A 22,671-nucleotide genomic window follows, 5' to 3' on the forward strand; every position below is an offset into this window, starting at 1 on the left:
TGTTTAGAAATAAACCTAGAGTGCTGGTTACAGTAATGACATATAAATATAAAAATCAATAAAATTGTTAATTTAATTAACATTTTTATTTGTGAAAGTATAGAAAATGTTTCATAGGCAAAACGTAACGTATTTTAAGTATAGTTGTTGGCTTTGTATTAAAAGATGAAAGTATCAAAGATATAAAAATATTTCCACGACACCAGGCTGTAGTGGAGTAAAACTAGTGTGTCGACTTTTCTAGCATTTTGATACTTGGACTTTGATGCACAGTTATTGGATTCCATCTGTTTTAAGATTTTTTTAAATTATCATTCTTTTACAATTCAGGAGCTATTCATTCAAGGATTATGGAACGTTACAGAGAAATTTGTGTTTTTCATTGGTACTCATGAAAACTCTTTTAACTTCCGCTTTCAGGACCCCGACACTTTGCTCCTTAAACTGGATCAGGAGATTGGAACATCTACTAGTGACCATCTCTTATCTTCAGAAGTTTTCATGAAGCCATTTTAAAAGTATATGTATATGACTTACCTGTTATTCAAAGGAAGCTATGAACAAAGGCGTGGGCAACTGCTAGTATATTTTATGAAAGGTTTAAAACTCAAGATTATTTATTCTGAAGTATGATATGGTACGGTATATGAGTATCTTATCTAGGTACAGTTATAATTTAAAATGCAGCAGGTAAAATTGAGGTCTATCCTTATATAATAATAATATGGTACAACTAGTACATACAATAAATTTATCGTATACCTTTAAACTTTAAACTGTGTCATTGATCTCTGTGAATTGAAGTAGAGCTATTTACACCTGCCAAAAATACTCTGTAATTAATTACTTTCCTTGAAACTGAAGTACCTGAGCATTAGTTTTGTTATTCCTGTTTTGGCAGGTTTCATCTTGTGTTGGCAAACCATCAGGTCTTAATGTCAGAAACTAAGTTGTCCAAACTTTGTTCTAGTTCTATTGTTCGAAGTTTCTGACGTTGCAAGTCTCCCCAACATTCCAGTCGCTTGTCCAATGATGCAATTTGTTCCAGCATACTATTATTTAATCTCACTATAAATTATATATAATTCTATATGAGAGAAAGTAATTAACTACGTCGTGTTCCAAAGGATGTTCAAATAGGTAAACATTTATATTAGAGAAAAGATGTTGCTATCGGACTGTATATTGTATGTTATAAAAAAATTAATTTGAATTTTTGCAGTTGAAATATAAATATTTCTTTAAAACTATTTGTAGTTTGTATAAGTTCCGACTAAAATTCTACACACACTGCTAACACTGATATTCGAAGGATCATTGTTTTGTAATGAAAATTCATCTAAATTCAAAACTGCACTGTATAATATGTGTTGGGGTAAGTGCGATAATGATTCTTCAACCACTTAACTGTATATGAAAATATCTATTACTGGCCCCTATAAATAGTTTTATATAACTTACATTACGTATATACAAGGTGATTCGGTTAGTGTTACCGGCACTTTCTGAGCTGATTGTACTATAAAAAATAAAGAAAAAAAGTTCATATAAACATGGGTCCGGAAATGCTTCCTTACTGGGTTATGGCCAATTGAAGATTTCACCAAAAAATTGTGTGCAGGAGGTCAAATGATGATTTGCCGCGTGTTTATGAAGAGATATTTATAGGCGAATGCAACTTTTTCTAACGGATTTTTAGATGAGAAATTGAATAAAGTTCATCTCATAGCTGTATCTCATTTAGTTTTTTTGTTATACTACAAAAAAACAGAAATAAAATAATTTTGGTAACACTTTTTTAAGGTTTAACGGACAATTATTTTGTTAAATAGGCATTGAAGACCCACATTTTTACAAAGAAACTTGCGGAAAATTTAATCCTGAATAAAATTATGTGCCACACGGCTATTAACAGCGAAGTATTAGTTTCTGGAATTTAATTTTGCAACAAACATTTTTTATAGTACAATCAGCTCAGAAAGTGCCGGTAACACTAACCGAATCACCCTGTATAAGATGATCAAAGTTATAGTGATTGCACTAAACGTGGATAGTTTATTACCAAACTCCATGTTTGTAAACCTCAAAGTTTGTCAGTGAAACATCTGTTTTTTCGTTTATGGCGCCATTGCCTTGTCAGTTAGTACTATCTGCTGTTAATTTTAATCTATGAAATTAAAAATGTCTTTATTAGAGGCGAAGTTAGGACTATAAAGTCCTCACAAGAAGTTTTCTTTACAAATAATTTTATGAATTTCCGCCAAAACCATCCTAATATTGTTTCAAAGCTGTTATCCTTGAATGTTATAGCATGTGTATTTGATTTTTGATAAATTTTTATTAGTCACTGTATCAATCAAATTATATATTTTATCTTCAGACGAATAAATATTTCGTTTATTGGAGCTAGAATTAACGAATTATAAAAAGTAATAATTTCTAGACTCGTACTCTTACGTGTGGAGTTATGTAAAAATGAATAAACCGACTTGTTAGTTATTTAGTACCCAAACTTGAATAAAAGATGTATTACGCTTCCATAATCTAGATGGCCTTTCTACGCAGCTTCAAACTTATCCTGTTAGCTGGGTGGTTGAGGATGCTTACAATTGTGTACGCGTATTTTCGTGTGTGCTAAAAAAGCGTGTCATAATTTAAAGCTTTACGTATCATTTTCAGCGACACGTTGGTACAGAATGCTTGTATTGCAACATTTTTGTAAAATTGTATTAATTTTTTAGGTGATTTAATAAACCACTAAAGAGAATCTAAGCAAGCATCATTACTACAAAATATTTCTGTACTTATAACTATGTCTGGATCTGCAACCATAGAACTCTCACAGTGGCATAGAGCTCACCTATGATGAGCACTAGAGATCTTCAAGTTCTCTATAGACGCTGAAAACATTTCCGCCTGTGTGTTTACACTCACTTACAGAGAGATGAACGATCCTTATCTGATAGGAGGTATGGGATTAAAAGGCACACTAGAAAATGTAAATACACAAGTAACTAAAAGCTTTTAATTAATTTCATTATTTGAACACCTGTAAGTGAAGATTACGTGTTATTGTTTCTCACTGAGGAACACAAAACAGATCCAAATTGCACGATAACAGGTATTGCAACATAGTTGCTGCCAATGCATAGTTAAATGGTGAATAAGGTATGGCTGTTAAGTGTGTTACGTACCACACGATCATTCTAAAGTAGATAAATTTCACTGCACGATCTTGTTCATTTCCATATGGTTGCACGTGTCGCCCATAATCGTAAGCTATTTTCTTTATACTGAACACAGTTGATGGTTATATTAGGATAAATAATGTTTTAAAAATGTAATAGTTTAAAATAATGATAGCATTTGTAATACAATCTATTTATTTATTGTACTTTATTCAAACAAATTAATGATACATGAAAATATTGGGTATTGGTGTGATACAATCTTACTAGGATAGACAAGTTCTTAATGAAGTGTGACATAATAGAGTATACTTTACTGATTTGTATAACAAAACTTTAATATGGAAAATTTTCAGCCGAAGGCGACAATGTAATCTGTTTGTCGGTATACAATGACATCGATACCCAACTTGGGATTCAAAGTTATAGCTCTAATGAAAATTTTGAAATAAACAGAAACACGTATAGCTGGTTCTTTGTAAACAGTATCATTGCAAAGAATAAACATATAATATTTATTCAAAATTCAATTCAATATTTGTACTTTGTCGAGAGTGAGGTTTTATTTGGAACTATACAATTCTGAATATACGACCTCCACCTTGTTAATACTATATGTAATCTCCAGTAAAGCATTTCTCTGACAAATAATGCATTACAATGACTTTTATAAACTATTGTACTATGAGTTTGACACTCAATAATGTGGTTGTTTAGAAACAACAAACTAAAATATCTCGATTTTTTGTAGCTCTCATGGTATCAGTGGTCTTGCTTTTTTGGTCACATTAATCTTGCTTACAGAATACCAAACCACAATCACGGAGGAATGAAAAAATAAATACTTACTCGCTCGTTACTTAGTCACTATTGAAAGTATAATCAGTAATTTTATTTATTTAAAAGGAAACCATTCACCTTTTTAGTCTTATTCTGCGTGTCCTCACTGGCCTGTACGATGATCTTATTAAACAAAATAAGGAGAATATTCGATAAAGTGCAACATTGTAACGACACAGTACTCATTAAAACTGCAATGGGCACAGACAGGATTTGTCCTGCGTTATCTCTGATTTATACCCAAATCCCGCGCCTTACACCGCTCAGGAACCGGCTCTTCCAACATTTAGATACCAAACTTTTAGGAACCTAAGCCTTCTGTAAATGGTACGTTCAGACAAATAAGTGGCTTATTTAATATCTAAACCATAATTCAATTATTAATGTACGTGTCATATGTACTCGAGATTATAGGTTATAAAAAAGTAGCCAGCAGTGATATCCTTCTGTTTGTCACATAACTAACTGCCACAATGTATTTACTCAGTCTGTCACGTGTTTGGAGATGTATGTCTAGGTAGATATGTCATATTTAATGTTACTCTTCATAATGAATTATCTATGTAGTAATACTGAAAGATAAAACACCGGTGAATAAATGTTATTACAGTAATGTAGTAAATTTTGCTAACCAATACAATAATAGAAAGCTTCAGTGTAAAACCCTTAACTACGACAATAAACTAGAGATGTTGACGGCAGAACGCCGCGATGCAGCAATCACATTGTTCCTCCGGTTGTAAAGTTAGTTCTGCATGAAATTCTATAGTCTGCAAGTCCCAGTTTTCCAACTCAACTCATATTTTACACCAGCACGATTTAAAAAAAGAAGTACAGTCTTGCAGTTTGTGCATTCTAGAAAATATCTTCAACTTTCTAAACCGTGTGAAATATATCAAATGTTATTTCATTACTAGACTACAACTGTTAACATGTGTGTTTATAAATTGCGAAGCAAAATTGAAAAAAATAAAAAAAAACTTAGAGAAATTTAGTGGGTTATTGTGGAGCTAGCAAATGAAACAAAAGGTACGGTAGGGGTTAAAATTTGTTTATTTCTAAACAGACGTTCCTCTAGTTATTTAAACGTAAATAGCGAGTAGTTACCAACTTGAAATTTTTGAATTGTGCTAAAAATCTTTATAAGTAAAACGTACGTAACATTCATTCAATGGTAATTAAAAACTGAAATTATCTCACCTCTTGTTCTGATTTTGACAGTACAATCAGTATAGAAAAATCAAGTTTTACAGAATTAAACTTTTTTTCGTTATCTCATTTCTTTCTTTTTTATTGGATAGCAAATAATCATTCAATGTATACAGAATAACACAAATTTAAATGTATTGCAATCGATTGTTAGCTACGAAGAGTTTCTTGAAATAAGAACTTTTACAAAATACGAGGGCGTTAATAAACATTTAATCACATTTGAAGAAGGTGTATAACTTCTGACGTTGTAAACAGATCTAATTAATTCGACAGTTTTCCTAAGGTTGATGAAGTTAGTTCAAGCCCTAAAGGTTCATAGGCTTGCCCGGTGTAAAGCTGGTCTCTACACTTACTCATATTTGGTGTACGGTAAAGGGGGTTAAGAATACATTAAAACAATGAAATAAATAAGGTATAAGATGGCTGCAGAGTTAGTTGGGAAAGATAGTCTGAACACATTAGAACTAACTATTCATCAATTAAATAAAGATAAAGATAACTAACTGTAGATATATTTTAATTCGAAATTTGGGTTAGAATATGGATCAGGAAAAAAGAAGTCTTATATGTTTAATGTTTTTGTGCTCAAGTGGGTTTGAAAATTTTGCGCTTTTATCTTAGTTTTATGCTTAGTACAAAAATGTTGAGAATGGTAAGATAACTTGAAGGATGTGTACATATGTGTTTAGTTTTACGATGACTAGGATTTCTCTAAATGAAGATGGTCTAGCAGTCATTATGTTGGTACGAGAACACATCCTATTATTATACGTGTTATTTAATATATGTATTCGTTATTCATTCTATGAATGTTTTATGAAGGCTCTCTTTATCAGCGAATATATTTCTACTTAAATTTTAGAACACATTGAGTTGCACATACACTCTAGTAGGCTTATTATTTCCGTCACAGGATGATTGGACACATTAAAATATATGAAGAGTTAATTCATTTAAACAAATACTTATATTTAGGGCATTATTTGCATTATTGTTTGTATTTGGTGGGATGTTATTGGGATATTTTATATGCAGACCAACATATTAAAAACATTATGAGTAAAACATATATAGATACAAACTATTTGAAACAAGTCAATTTTTCTAAAAGTGGAGCAAACATAACTGTTGAGCAATATGCAGTTGGTAGTCAATTATATGTTAAATACTATCATAATAACAATATAGACCTAATGAGTAATCATATAGTGGTAAATAGCAACAAGTAATTAAATTATCATTATAATTAGGATGTTCGCTAAAAATAGACAACTACCCAGAGTATTGGTTCACTTCAGTTATTCAATATAGATGTCCTGAAGCTACTTAGTGGCGTCGGATATGATACACCGCTGTCCCATGCTCGAGGGTGTGAACTCTCAAACGCCGAGGGAAGCCACCACGAAGGCGTCCACGAATGTTCTGAAGCCCAGAGCCGAGAGCAATCGCACAAACATGCTTGTCTCTCCCTGGTGCAAACCATCCTCGTATCGACGATATGGAAGATCTACTAGTTGAAGCCGGCAGCTGGTCATCTCCAACGTCGGGACATCTACCAGACAGACGTTCCTTGAATGGCATCATATTGTCACCCGCAGAGAATTGGAATTTGGCTGAGCGGTATTGAAGCGAAGTACACTGAAGTAATTTTGTCTTCGGGGATGGAAAAATGTCTATTCTTTAGGATTGTCTGTTGGTATATCTGCCTGCAAGACATGTCGAAAATGAAAAGGAGCTATGTATATATGTATAACATTAGCTGAGCAGTTATACCTATGAACTTTTACAAGAAACCTCAGCAGAGTCTGTAACTCGACACGTGGTGTGGTGTACCCCTACCTTATGTAGTAGTGGAAGTATGATAACACAACGTAAAGGAGATATTATCAAGTTTTACCGTTTAATATGTTTATTACTCGCCCAAAATGTACAATAATTAATGTCAATAATGTTTATTACAAGGTAAATTAATATAAAAATTAATGCAATATAATAGACATTTTGGATTTATAATGCCGTTATATATGCGTCAATCATAACTAAACAATGCTTCGTACATCCATCTTGTAAAACTAAACAAATATTTGTTCCCAATCATATTAATATATGATTCATATTTATACAAATGTTAAATGGGGTCCAAAAACATTATTTGGATTTTCATATGGAAATGTATTTTAGGTGACTATTTAAATCATAGAAAAACTAAATCATTGTAGACAAATTATAATCAATTAAATCTTACTGTCTGCTGAAATATCTGTAGTATATTATTTCTAATAAAGATGGCAGTTTACATCGATTTAATCGTTGCAGCATACAATTGGTAAACGTATTCTAGTTTTACTTTCTCCTTCATAGCGATAAATCCATTTCTGAAGTTACTTGAAAATCCCTAAAGTAAAGTATAAAGTTTTGGAACACACCTTTAACAAAAACAATAGTTTATTTTGACATTTTCTAAGGAAGCGTAGTTTTGTTTCTGAAACTAAATCATCGTGCTCTTTTCCAAGTTCTAGAGACAAAAGATTCATTCAAGTTCTCGTTTTCGTACTTCATTGTCTTCTAAGGTTAATTGTATATGCGGTTTTCAATGTTTGACTTTAGCTCTATTGACAATGTGTTATTGTTGTCTTAGTTCCGATAGCATTTGAAGTTTTTCAAAATTAAAGTTATATTAAAAAGGCGAATTTCTTCAAATAAGCAGGGAAGAAATACATCACATGTTTGAATATTTCAAACAAATTGTTATTTCCGTAGCGAAATCTTGTTTACAAATAAGACGAAGCCGAGTTTGAAATACATTTAAGCGCCGAAAGACAATTCTGTATACTTTATGTGTTTTGAAATACAATTTCATATAATTCTTATTGCATATTCATCGATCATAATAATTTTGTCAAGTTTATCTAGCTTATCAAATATTTTTGTATTTACAAGTTACAGGCGTCAAATTCCAGTCTAAGACATTTCCAGAGGTGTAGTACAGTGTTCCTTGTTGTACCGATCAAGAATATGCAATATTTATTAAATTATACACTTAGGATTGAGATGCCTACTTCGGTAAAAAGAGGTCTGTGTGCTTTTGACTGTATATCTTTCCTTCCGGCCAAATTTATTTACAATGTCATATTATAGTATACCTTTTTGCTCAACGAAGAAAAATACATACGTCTTGAAAATCTACCAAAAAACCTTTACATCCGGTTATATATTAATCCATCTATTATCAAGTTTAGTGGTATCTTTACATAAAGCGATTCATTTTTGTTTAAAAGATTACTCTATGTATACTATAAAATGAACATGTGTGATCTTATAAACTGAAATGAATAAGAAAATTTGTTGCTAAGCGCTGTGCTAAAGACCAGCTTGATCAAATCTGCTAATTCTTTTTGCTAAGTATTCTTTGAAACCTGAGGAAGGTTAACAAGAAAAATGTAAGAAATGTTACCTGGAATATTTTGGAATAAAACATATTGACATAAAACTTGACATTTGACACTAAAACAAGGTATATATTATTTATGCTCTAATGTATCAAAGTTTAACCTGACTCCTACATAACATTTTGCACGTGTAGGAGTATTGGTGGTTCGAATTGATTATATTTCCAACGCTACTGCTGAGTCTGCCTTGTTGCCCCGTCCAAAAGTACAATTACACAGGTCCCAGATCCCGAAAGTTTTTTACTTCAAACCTTGACATGTACTTGTGTTAACCCTTAAAGCGCCAAACAGTTTCAGCTAAACTCTGGATTAGCGCTCATTTATTATAAAAAATTAAAATTAGATTTTCTCAACGCTAATTTTAATTTCTTTTTTTAGGTAACAAAATAAAACAGAAACTGCAAAAAAATATCTTTTATCATATTTATTGCCCAAAATACACATGATTTACTATGTAGCGTTCCAGCTCCTTTATAAATTTTACCTACTGCTTACTGTTTCCTTTTATTATTATGTATATCAATGATGAAATTGCGTGCTTATATGTACTAGAATAGAACTAGAAAATAAGTATATTACATATTTAATACAAAGTTATAATAAAAAATTAAATTTACATGCCACAAATTTGAAAACCAAATATTTTCCAAATTCTTAGTCCTTTAACGGGTGTTATTTTTATAATAATTACAAAATGGTTTTCAGATGTTTATAGAAGTAAATAAAATATTGTAACACTTATTGGAGTAAAAACAAGCCTAAATAAAAAAAAATAAACATAAATGTAGAATTTCGGAACAAGAGCTAAAATACATAATTATAAATATAAGGAGTAAAAATATTTCTACGAGGAAAAAAGACTTTTATCGCCATTCAAGAAACCGTTTATTTCAAAAGTTTATAAATATATAACTTTCATAAAAAGATGATCATATAACACATAAAACTACAAAGTAGTTTACCGATCAACTATTCGCACTGCTTCAACAGGTTATGAAGAAGAACACAAGAGCTGCCCGGCGGCGCGCGGCGAGGCAGTGACGTACGCATAAATGCGCTTGCGGCGTTGAGCAATACTACCAAACTGCCAGCTGTTCAACAAAAACCGGTTCAGTATCGATCGTTAAACACAAAGATTGTCACGTGATGTGGCACAGCCCCGCTACACTACTGTAACATACACCCCTCACAGTCTAGCGGACAAACTCTGAACTAACAGTGCAAAATAGTAAAAACAAGTATATTGCGCGTCTACGCGCTTACGGCGTTCAGAGCAAAGTCGATCCTCGCGCGCATATGCGCTTACGGCGCTTTAAGGGTTAAAATATATTTCCAGTATCAGAGTAGAGTTTGACCAGTTGTCCCGATGAAGAAGTCACATGTGTACATACGTAAGTCTGTGAAGCCTAGTTCAGTTAAAAGGTGTCTACCTCCGACAACATAAAATCACTTACGGTGTCACAGATGAGTTTGCCTTATTTTCTCCAGAAAAAAAACCCAATATAAATATGAAGCTCTCGAATATCTACTTTGGCTACAGGAGTCTACTTCCGGCACTAGTAATCTACATTCTATATAACGTTGGTTATATTGGTTATATGGTTATATTGCCATAGGTGAGTGTGCCTTGTTGTCCCGATAAAGAAAATATACTTTCATACGTAATCCTATTACGGACTGGAGAATATCTTACATATTTCCGGTATAAGAGGGAAATTTTTATGAATTACAGGCAACTTCCAAAAATAATAGTTCATAAGGTTTTGCATCGCTAAGACTTGTTGTGTTACGGACTCTTATTTCAGTTATCATAAACCCATAATTTAATTTTTTAGAATGTAGAGTCAATGAAAATGAAGTAGTTATTTTAGAAATACAAAGTTTTAGTGAAACGTATATTGACTAAATTATACCTGTAGAAACTAATATAAACGATAGTAAGGAAAATTTATAAATATTTATTACTTTAACAATTAGAAGTCAGTGATCATTGTAATATATGAAATATAAAAATATCACAAAACATCTACGAAAATAATAGAGAATATAAAACTTTGTTTATGTTAAAGAATTTTGTGTCTCATATTATTTTAAAATATTTAAAATAACCATTTAATAATTAGGAAACGTACTTTTTCAAGATATTTATTCATAGCCCTTACATTAGTCATTTCTCTCGGTCATTCCCGCGACTGCATTTCCATTTTTCCCCTGATCCATAATTACATATAAAATGTCATATCATAATGTGAAGAAAGCCCATCAGTTTTGCATACTGTACGTAAAAACATCGGCAGCTATGTTCATTACGGCATGTTTCATAGCAGGGTTTAAATAATATTTATAATGCATTAGACGTTTTTAATTCGGAACTGGTGCAATCTGGAATGAAAGTTAGATATTGAATTTGTATTTGCCATCTGCTTAACACTACAGACCAAGCACTGTTAAATTTTATTAATTTTACCTTTGCCACAATTTTATGAAAATGCAATAATAGAGTGATATAAATTCATAAACTACAAAATAAATATCTGTAATTGACGAACAATTTTAATATAAAATTGATTTTATTGTTAAGTTCTACTAGTTGTTGTTCTTTTGCTTTGGGTTTTTAATGGCGATTTATGATTTATTGTCTCTTACTTCACTAAATTGATAAAAGTCAGGAAATACCATGAATGAAACAGGCAGTTGAGTTTATTGGCTTCCAATACTAGTGAGAAAAACGTTTACATAGGGTTCAGTTGGAAACCTATAGGCGGCAGTCCAGCTCCAGTGGCCTGGAAGCCGTTATCTCTGTTCTTGAGCATCATCGAACGGAAAACGTCACAACTGGAATAATGACACCTGATTGCTATAGCTATCCTGATTGTCGAGAATCCTGTTTTTTTTTTAAAGTGATCCTTATGTCTTGAATTGATATCATTCCACAAAAGTAGTTGTTTACTTTAGATAAATACTTAATTAATAGTTTTGGAAGAAGAATACAAGCATTATTATTAACATTTGCAATAAAGAATTGGAGTTAAATTTTAAAATATTTATTCATGATTAAACTCTTTGCATATGAAAATAAGAATTTGTAAAACAACTACTTACTGTATGCGGTTTATTATTAAAAAAAATGATAATTTCAACAGTTTTATCAACTTTGTTTCGTATACTTCCACTTGGATCGTTTGCGTACGCACCAGCATCTTTCATCAGAAAAATTCCAACAAAAAATTCAATAAACTAGTTAATTGCTGTCAGTCGTTAGCCTTGCAGTCTTAAAAATCAATGCATTAGACACAAATTAAAATTAAAGATAAGCAATTAGAACAGATAAATGATTTTGATTTCCTTATTTTATCACGTTTTATGGAATCAATTTAACACAATTGAAATATAAATTTGTCTGATAGATCTTTGAACTCATATCTGAATCGTTGAACTCATAATTGACTTTAGTTCATAATTCGTATCCAAAAACAAGTCTGCCGAGGGTTTATTAAAATTGAAATCAGTAATTTTTGGAGTTACTTAAATTTGGATTCAATATTGAATCAGTAATTTTTCTGCAATGCATACCCACACAACCTTTCCAGTTCAATATGATATAATTCTGACATAGCTGCTTCATTTGACGTCTGAGATATAATATAAATTAAAGTACTAACAAGTTATAAACAAGTAACTAGACGGAACATTAGGAAAACTTGGATTGAAATATTAATTATTTTGGATTGGAGAATCATTTGATATACAATGAATAGATCTTAGTCTGACAGTGAAACCTGTGCTTATCAAAGGATAACTTGAACACGCTATGGTATTGGAGTTGAACAGTTTTTCCCCGTTTCTTAAGTAAATAAACCGAGAATTTGAGTTCAGGAAATAAAATAGGAAAATAAATGTGAACGTTGGTAGCTCATAACTGAATAACCAAATTTCAAGTATTTCTATTGAAATAACCATTTCGTTTTTACGCATTGAAGGGGATCGCATGTTCTTAATACTTCTTAAGGAGTTTAAGGGTAAACAAACTAAAAAGTTTAAAGTTGCTAGTATAGTTGAATATAAAATATTTCACTGGTTTCAATGGTACATAATGCTATTTTAAAAATCAATAGTTTATAGAACTATTAAGGTCGAATGTAAAAAATAAAAATGCTTATAAAACAATGAATTCGCTAATTATTTTTCCCTTAATTATTATCAGATATCTAGTCATCAATTGCTAGCTATTTTGTTTGAAATGATTTAAAATTAGTTACAGGGAGTTTTCGTACTCTACGATTATATTATCGAGAAGTTTATATAATTTGAAATTTCTGGATCAATAAAACAATATTATTGAATGTCGAATCGATTTTATAAAAAAGTAGAAACATTAATTGTTATTATACTAGTGGCACCAATATTTTATCTATTTTATTTTATTGGGAATGATAAGCGAAGAACATGAATAAATAGCATATCGTTTTTAAACAGTTTATGAACGAAAACTTAACACTATTACAGACAAGACACTACTACAAATTTTGTCGAGTAACATTAGTTGTTATGTTGGAAGTAAAGTTTCAAGCCTATAGTTCATTTCATTTTCGACGTGACCTAAGGTCAGACAGGCAGGGAGGAAGACGTCACACAGAACATATATTTTTACATCTCCCCGGAAGATAAAGTAGAAATTATGTTAGCCTCATTAGTGATAGACTTTAATGTATTTCAACCAAATCCCATGCCTGTACCTGTAGCATCATATAACTCATATTTGATTGTGTAGAAATAAAGTTTCATACCAAATGTCTGGATGTGTTTTATCCTAGATATGTAGCCTCATGATACATTTTGTTTCACTGAGTTAGGTTTCATAGCAGTGTTAAAATTTATACAATTGATCAAACCCCCACAATGTATAGGCTTCTTTAACGATGAGGCAATACAATGAAGCACAATCACTTAACTTTAAAGATTACTTTAGAGTACATTGAAGGTATTAGGGTAATCAATTGTTAAATATTAAAATTTTTTATTACGTACAGTAATAATAGATGAATTATTATTTTTCAGCCAAAATACTAAAAGTATTCCTTAAAAGACATTCGAATAATTGTTTTAAAGATGTTTACACATTTCAGGTAGTATGGTAACACATTGTTAAATATAATACATTTTTTTAATGTACTGTAATAATGGATTACTTTTAATTGTCTGAGCCCTAAATATTATAAGTATTCCTTAAAACACATTCGAATGATTATTTGGCATTTGCATGGTTACACGATAAAATATTACCACGTCTCTATGATTTAAATCACAAGACTTACTTAATTATAATCATAATAATTACTATTTTCAGTAATCTAAATTTTAAACAATTATAAATAAATCAAAGTATGGTGATCAGCTTACCAACACCGAACTTATCAACAAATTAGTGCACATATTCATTGTATCCCAGCCGTTCATGCTTAAGTTTTCACTTATTACTATTATAGGCTCAAATAAGTATTTAAAATTAACAATAGTCGAATGGTATGGAAGAGGTGTAATGCGAATCAGGGCGTCTTCAATGTTCTAGTAATAAATCCACGCGCTAACACTTATCATTCGTCCCAGCAGTATACTTTATGTAGCATTCTGCGTTAAGGTCGTTAAAGCCTTAATGCCATGAGAAATATTTATGATACATCAGATAGCAATAACTATGGAGCGAAGAGAAATAACCTTTTAAAGTACCCGCTTATACATGGGAAGCTCTAGCACACGAGGTTCAAGTACATAAAGTTTTATTCGAGATTTTAATAACTATTTTAAAACTATTTAATTGTTGCATTTTATACTTTTTAAGTATAAACTAAAACTTATCATGTACTACGTACTTTTATATTTGATCTACCAACATTAAAATGTCCATAAAATCCTGAGAAAATTAGAAAAAGTTAAAACACCAATTATTTTCTAATAAGGTGTCCAATAATTTCATTATAAAATCTGTAAAAAAGTTCAAAATTAAAAAAAATTTTTACTCCTAAATATTTAAGCTTATTCCTGAACATCAAGCATCAAAATGACCGAAATGAACGATTTGTTATCGAATTTGCTCTTTTTCTTACGGCAATAACAAATAATTGACTACACAAATAACTTATGACAAAATTACAAGCGTGCTTTGCACAAATACCACTGATATTTTTTGGTAGATTTTGCATTTCTTCGAATAAGTGAATTATTGAAACATTAATCATCAAAAAACTTTCGATTTACATATGATTAGAAATATATATCTTAATAAATGTATGATATTACCTGTAATATGATATTATATTAAAAATATATTCTTTAAGCGCACATTTATTTAGTTCGATCTGTGAGATATCCGATATTCTGTAGTAAACTATTCTTGTTTTAAAAAATATATTAGACAAACCTTCTCAAAGCCTATAACTGGAAGGCCTGAAAAAGTTGCTTATATATCAGGCTGTCTGTTTACACGATATTTTAAGAGCGATATGACCTATGAACTGAACATTTTGCATAAAGGTTTATTTCTATATAAGCAACATTGAGTTTGATGATGGCGCATCTCACTCCATAGGATTTTGCTGAGCGTTAGCGAACATTGGTTTTACGTGTAACCATGATGACAACAAGAAAATAGCAGAATAAATGAATTTATAAGAAAGCTGAGCAAAATTATACCGGAGTGCAGAAAAGTCTTGAAATGGTCTAACTTCTGTACTCGTAAACATGCAAACATAGAATTGTTTACACAGAGGCATAGAAAATAAAATTGAACTTTTTAATGCAATCAGTAGCTCTTCACGACCTCAGAGGGATGACCCGTAAGGAGTCGGTGGAAAATAATAAGCATATGTCAATATGCATACTATTTGAAAGTTCATAATTAGTAAAAAATCATGCTGCAAATTACACCTCAAAAGTTTAGTCCTAAAAAAAATTCAATACTGATCTTATGTGCATATTCAAGAATAGATTAGTTTAATTGCAACCATGTCAGATGAATCAACAGAACTTCACACATGATTGGTTACTGTACAAAAACACCTACTGTAAGATGTATTCAGTGTCCTGCTATTTTTTTTAATGTAAGCAGATTGATAAACCTATTATATTAAAGGGCTAGTCAAGCAAAGAAGTATACTGCAAACCGCACATCAAAGGCTTAATCGTTGCAAAATTGTGGTGATTTCAAGATTTTAAAAGTAAACGGTAAATTCAGCAGAAAATTCAGGAAGTTGCTCTAGTTAGGTTAATTTTTTATTAACCATTTGTAGTGGTTAGTAACAACAGCAACACAAAATAACCTACCTAAATTGTTATAGGAAGTGTTCTTGAACTTGAACATAAGATCAGTATAACTTTCGAGAACAGCCATTTTGTTTTTGAGCTACATATTACATGAACATTCTGAATTTATTCTCATTTTAGAAATGCTCTTGTTTCAACCTTTAATTATTCATCTATAAAGCTTACAAAAAATATAACCCATTTTAACATCCTTCCTCATAAGTTACTCATAAATTGGAACAAAAACCACAAAACATAAAAAAATCTAAAACGCGCCTTATTGAGGAGATTCTCAGCAACGTCTGTGATTATTTAGCTGGTGATCCCTTACGCTACATATGTAGCATGTGTTGCGCTATATGTATGTGTGCTATTGTGTTATTATAATATTATAATGCGTTAAAGCATTGCCAATTATTTTTCCTTATAAGGATTTTGTCATAAAGCATTAATATTGACGTACCTGTTAATTTTAACAATTACCAATTTTTTCTTATTTTGGATGAGTAGACGATTTATTATTAATTAAATCTTAAATATATATATATATATATATATATATATATATATATATATATATATATATATATATATATATATATATATACATTAAATTGTATAAATGGCAATAGCCTTATTTAATTTCAATAAACATTGAATCACAAAAAGTACTTGCTCCGCCGGGAGTATATGTATATATATATATATATATATATATATATATATATATATATATATATATATATATATATATACATATTATATATATACATATTAGCCGCACGAGGTCAATAACAGGTCTGTGATGCCCTTAGATGTCCTGGGCCGCACGCGCGCTACACTGAAGGAATCAGCTTGTCTCCCTTGCCGAAAGGCCTGGGTAACCCGTTGAATCTCCTTCGTGCTAGGGATTTGGGCTTTCAATTGTTCCCCATGAACGAGGAATTCCCAGTAAGCGCGAATATATATATATATATATATATATATATATATATATATTTATATATATATATATATATAAGTTTTAATTTCATTTTTAATTTAAAAAAATTGGTTTCATTATAATTTTTGTTTTAATTTTTTAATTTTAATTTTTATATGATTTTATTTATATATATTTTTAATTTTAATTTATTTTTAAAATTTTTGTTTTAGGGAGAGGTAGGTAAATACATTTATGCGCAGGTGGCCAGCCTGTAGTGTGGGACTTCTAAAACACGTGAACTATCTACTAAAGACCTCCTCCAAAAATTACGCACTAACGAATTAGCTAAAGTGTAGAATGTTAAAAGGAAGGAGTAATCGACTGGTGCTGTAAGAGAAGGTGTAAGGTGAAATCGGGCGTGTAGGAGCTTCTAGCAGTAAATCCACGCGCTAACGCTTCCGTTCCAGCGATATACCTACTCAAGGGTAGTGTATTAGTGTTTATCCTCCGAATTGTTTTGAGAAATTTAGAAACGCAATGATACCTCGTATTACTATTATCCAAGAAATGTTATATTTTTTAAATAAAATTGTATAATTATGTAATTTTAACCACTTTATTATTAGGTAGATTTTACACTATATTACACAAGGCTTACTGACGTAAAGATGTTTATATTCTATATTTAACATCAATTTGAAATATATATTTCAAATTCATGAAATATTTTAGGTATAGTTTTAGTTAAAACGTGTATTGAATCATCTAATCTTGATTTACGATGATTATTAAAGGTCGAAAAAATAAAACATTTGGTATACCCTAGGAAGTATATAAACGCATCCTGACACATATTAAACACCCTGGGTACACAAACAAAACGGTATGCAGCATACCTTATACGATAGCCCTTAATCGTAATATATAAATATACAGGGTGTACAACCCGTATATTACAGTACATCAATTCCACAAGATGGCTTAGAGAAAAATAATTAAGTGTAAATAAGTTGATATTACACTAAATAACTAATAAACATAATATATTATACAAGTAATAACAATAGCAGTAACAATGCAGTAAATAATAATAATACATTTAATAATGAATGTAATAAGAATACTGATAATAAATATATAATACTAGAAGTATTAATATAACAGTATTAGGTTAGTAACGAATAAATGTCAGTACATACAACTCTATAATCAATATCATTATGTTTATCCGTTTATCCATTTAATTTGATTTATTAGTGCAGGATTATATCATAGTATGCAGGAACAATTTACCTTATTGATCAAAGGGCTGAAATGTTTGGGGTGACTTGCAAGGTCCAAAACTTTGGACAATAGGATCGAGTCAAAGTTTGGACACCTAAGTTACTGACATCAAACCCTAACGCTTTGTCAACCCAGGAGTGAAGCCTGCCAGAAAAAGATTGATGGAAATAGTAATCCAATATTTAAACCTATTATGATATGTCTCAATTCATGTACTAATTTTTAACTGTTCCTTCGAATGAATAGTTGAAACCTTTAACGTTTAGAAATAAACGATAAATTGATTATATTGATAACATCAGATCGATATTAAACCTTATGACCATGCATTACGTCTGTATAATTCTATTTAAGTAATTTAATTCCCTTATATTTCTCTTAAGGAAAAGCGTAGTACTTCAGAATTATTGCTATTGCATTTTAAATTTCAATTTGGACATATTAAAAAACTATTTTATATTGGACATTTTATATTGGACTAGCAGATACCCGGGGACTTTACATATGATTTCCTATTGATGATCAGGTGTGCCATATGAAATCCTTTAATACTTGTTAAAGGAAAAGTGATTAATGAACGTTATTTAAATATCCTGATCTATTTCAGAATAGTGGGACTATTACAGCAATGATTTCGGCCCTGTAGCTATAAAGTGATACGGTTTTAAGGTACTAATGAAATACTACAATTAGTCTGCAACAATTCATAACATTTGGAGAACTCTGATTATTTCAGTAACAACTGAATGGCTTTATGTGATGGTGCATTATAATGGTATTTCAGTATTCATTGTCAAGCGATGCAAAAGTTTTACAAAACTACAACTGACTCTTATAGTTTCTGCGATCTGGCTCAAATGAGTTATATTTTTAACATCATAGTAGTCCTTGTCTTTTTCATGATAGCAAATATATATATATATATATATATAATATATATATATATATATAAGTATTATATATATATATATATATATATATATATATAAAACCAGTGCACTATGGCACAGTGTATATTTGGACGGTGCTGCTAAGACTGGAAACACCGGATTGTACTGCTGGAAAGACTGGATGGTATATAGGACTGGAAAGTCTTCTTCGGTCCATTTAAATTTTCATTGAGAACTACGATATTTCCGTTGCTGTAGAAGCATTTGTGTCGCTTCACTGACCTTCGTATATAGGCTAAATACGTTGGTTAGAAATGTCCACTACGGGCGAAACGTGGCTTCTTTCCTCCAGTAAATGTTACTTATGGTCTATTGTATTTCTGGTACTGGAAGCCTTTTGTTAACACAGTGTGTCAAATTTAACCTACTTAGTGCATTGGGAAATTAAAAAAATATTTCATTTTAGGAGGTTGCACCCCATTTTAACTACCATTAGAAGTTAATCCTGTTAAACAATCTTTTGTAGTCTTATCAGTTTTTGTTTCATACAGTGGTTAAATATGTAATAAGTATTCATACAGTAAATTTTGTACTTACGAAACAAAAAAATATTTAAAGAGATTTTTAAAATAAAATTTTAGTTCTACAATTACATAATGAATATCAGTACTTCGTTGTCATGAATAAAGAGGCGTACCTACATTATAATTTATTTATTATATGATATATATATATATATATATATATATATATATATATATAAAATGTATTACATTATAAGAGGCCTAGTAAGGCCTACACTAATTATACAGTAATGTGTATAAACACCAGAAGAGTTTGTAATGCGTAGGTGACATAACGGTAAAACGTATGCAGCAGCATTTAGTAAATTAGAATACATTTAGAATGATCATGTAATATTTAACTCACATAAATCCTTGTCTCTTCAAATGTTCAACATGCACTGCCAATAACGGCTATGTTGCTGTATGTACTGCGCCTGCGGTGACCTCTAATACAATATGTTTCTGTTTGGTGTAAGAATGAATAGTATTTTTAAGTAGCAGGCGTCAACAGTTGAGAATTAAATACATGATATTCTGCATTAGGTAACGGTTAGTATGGATGCGAATTCTGACGAAAATCTGTTCTGAAGAGACTGACGAGTTCGTACGAAGTCGTCCGAACAAACAAAAGCCTGTTTTCTAATGATTCTGTTTACAGTGGCAGCGACTTTTGCGTCAGAGAAGACACGAAATCGTCAGAACGTTTTGAGCGATCAAACAAATTTGATTTTTTCGTGCGGCCAGCAACTTGTTTCACCCTGTGCGTTGAATTTTAGAGTTATTAACTTAAATTAACCATGGATATTGATAAATTAATCGGTCTTGTGTACGAGAACAGGTGTTTGTGGGACATGAGAGATACAAATTTCCACAACAGAGATCTTGCTCGGAAGAATCGGGATAGGGTTGTAGCAGAACTCAACACAATTTAGGGTGAATGTGGGTAAAATGTGGGTTTTCAGTAAAACTATATTTTTTATGAAATTTATTCTTTTTATCAAACAAAGGTTGTTTTATTTATAGGGTCAATTGTTATGTAAATCAGATTTTAAATAATTTTATGAATCTAATTTGTTTTTTTGTTTGTTTTAAAATGAGATGGTTTTGTTATAATTAATAAATAATTGTTATTTGACCAATTAAATACATTGTTACATACATACTACCAAATATCGCGTTAACATATTCTGTTTTTACCCTTTTCAACAACTTTATTTTCAATAACGGGCTTTCAAGAAAATATTGTTCATCGAGTTCATCCATTTAGCTGGGCGGATAAGACACGTACTGACTATAAGATCTGAAAACGCGCACACTGTAACCGCCTTGTTCTGACGAGGGTTTCGGACATACTCGTGAGAACAGATTTTCGTCAGAATTTCGTCGCATCCATAGTAACCGTTACCTTACGAGCGTTTAGCTTATGATGAAAGTGTATTTAATATGCACTTAATATCTGCAGGGATTGAGTTGTCTGGAGGAATAACGGTGGTATTAAGTGTAAAAAATTGACGTTAACATCAGGACAGCTGAATATAATCCAGCATAAATAACAACCACTTTGAAAAATAATTAAGGCAGGTTAAGCAAAATAGATTCTGAATTAAATAAAACTATTTCACCTAAAGTCGATGGGATAAAGATGAGAGAGTTCATACATAAACCCTCTATGGTTCTATGGGTAAGGATAATTCATCTCTCAAATGAACATACTATGAGCTTACTCCCAGTGTTGATAAAATCATACCACCAATTTAACAATATAAAACGAAATGGGAATATCTGTGTTATAATCTTGCAATATTAATAACAACATGAATCATAATTGAGAAACATAATTTATATCAACTGAATAATTCATTTGAGCTAGTACTGCGTATTAAGTAGTATACAAATCGGTTTTGGGAATAAATCGCACTAGAGATCTGTTTGTAGAAAAGTAACTATACGTCGTTAGTAGAAGATTATTTATTGGCATATCGAAAGTCTGGCATACGATGGAACGTAATAAAACAATGTCATTGTATAAAAATGGAAATCGGGACTGCTTTGTTTAATTAAATTTGATATTTAAATTAGTCAAAAATAAACGTAAAAAATTATATTCTGATACTTAGAACAAATTATTAAAACTTTTTTCAGTTCAATGTAATGCTAATTCTTATCAGCAGACGGAACTATTTGAGACTACTCAAAAAAAAAAAAAAAAAAAAAAACAGAAACTGGCTGAACACGGAATCGGTAAAGCTTGAATAGCTAAAGATGAAATTTACGATGCAAACGATGTACTAAGGTTAGGAATACGAGACTACATCACTGCGATATTTATAAACTATATTGTGACTGATATTCCTTACCGTATATTCCCAAATCACTGTAGGTATTCATGCTTTCATCGCGGTTATGTAATTAAAATTAAATATACATAAATGTTTCAGTTGATGTAAACATATTATATAATTTATATATAATAGTTCATCCATTCAGTTACTTTTGAGCCTTACCGTCAACTTTTACTAAACTTGATTTGACATTCATTATGTAAACAAAAATATATGGAATAAATAAATCAATATAAAACATTTTTAAAATCAGGTATGGATATAGTTTATCTACATACAAAATACTACAAGTTAATAATGCTAATAAATATATTTAGTGCATTTTTAATACATACAATTGAATTCTGCTATTGTTATGGTTTGCATAGCATCATCCATCTTCTTCAAACTGTCTGGTTTGGATCTTCCTTCTTTCTTCTACTCTTCTTTTCTTATATCTCAATAAATTATAACGAATGGCAATGATTGAAAGAAACCAAACATTCATTTTAAACTAGGATACTTATCTATCCAGGAACTTTCCTATCATCTTTAACTCCAACAAATAGAATTGTGCTTAGGACTAACTTTTCTATTTTGAAAGCTACATGCATTTTTGATAATTAAAAACAATTCAGCATAATAAGCTAAATTACAGTGATAAATACTCCATTCAGGAAATATTTGTGCAGACTTA

The sequence above is a fragment of the Homalodisca vitripennis genome, chromosome 6, assembly GCF_021130785.1.
Source record: "Homalodisca vitripennis isolate AUS2020 chromosome 6, UT_GWSS_2.1, whole genome shotgun sequence".
NCBI classification, from domain to species: Eukaryota; Metazoa; Arthropoda; class Insecta; order Hemiptera; family Cicadellidae; genus Homalodisca; species Homalodisca vitripennis.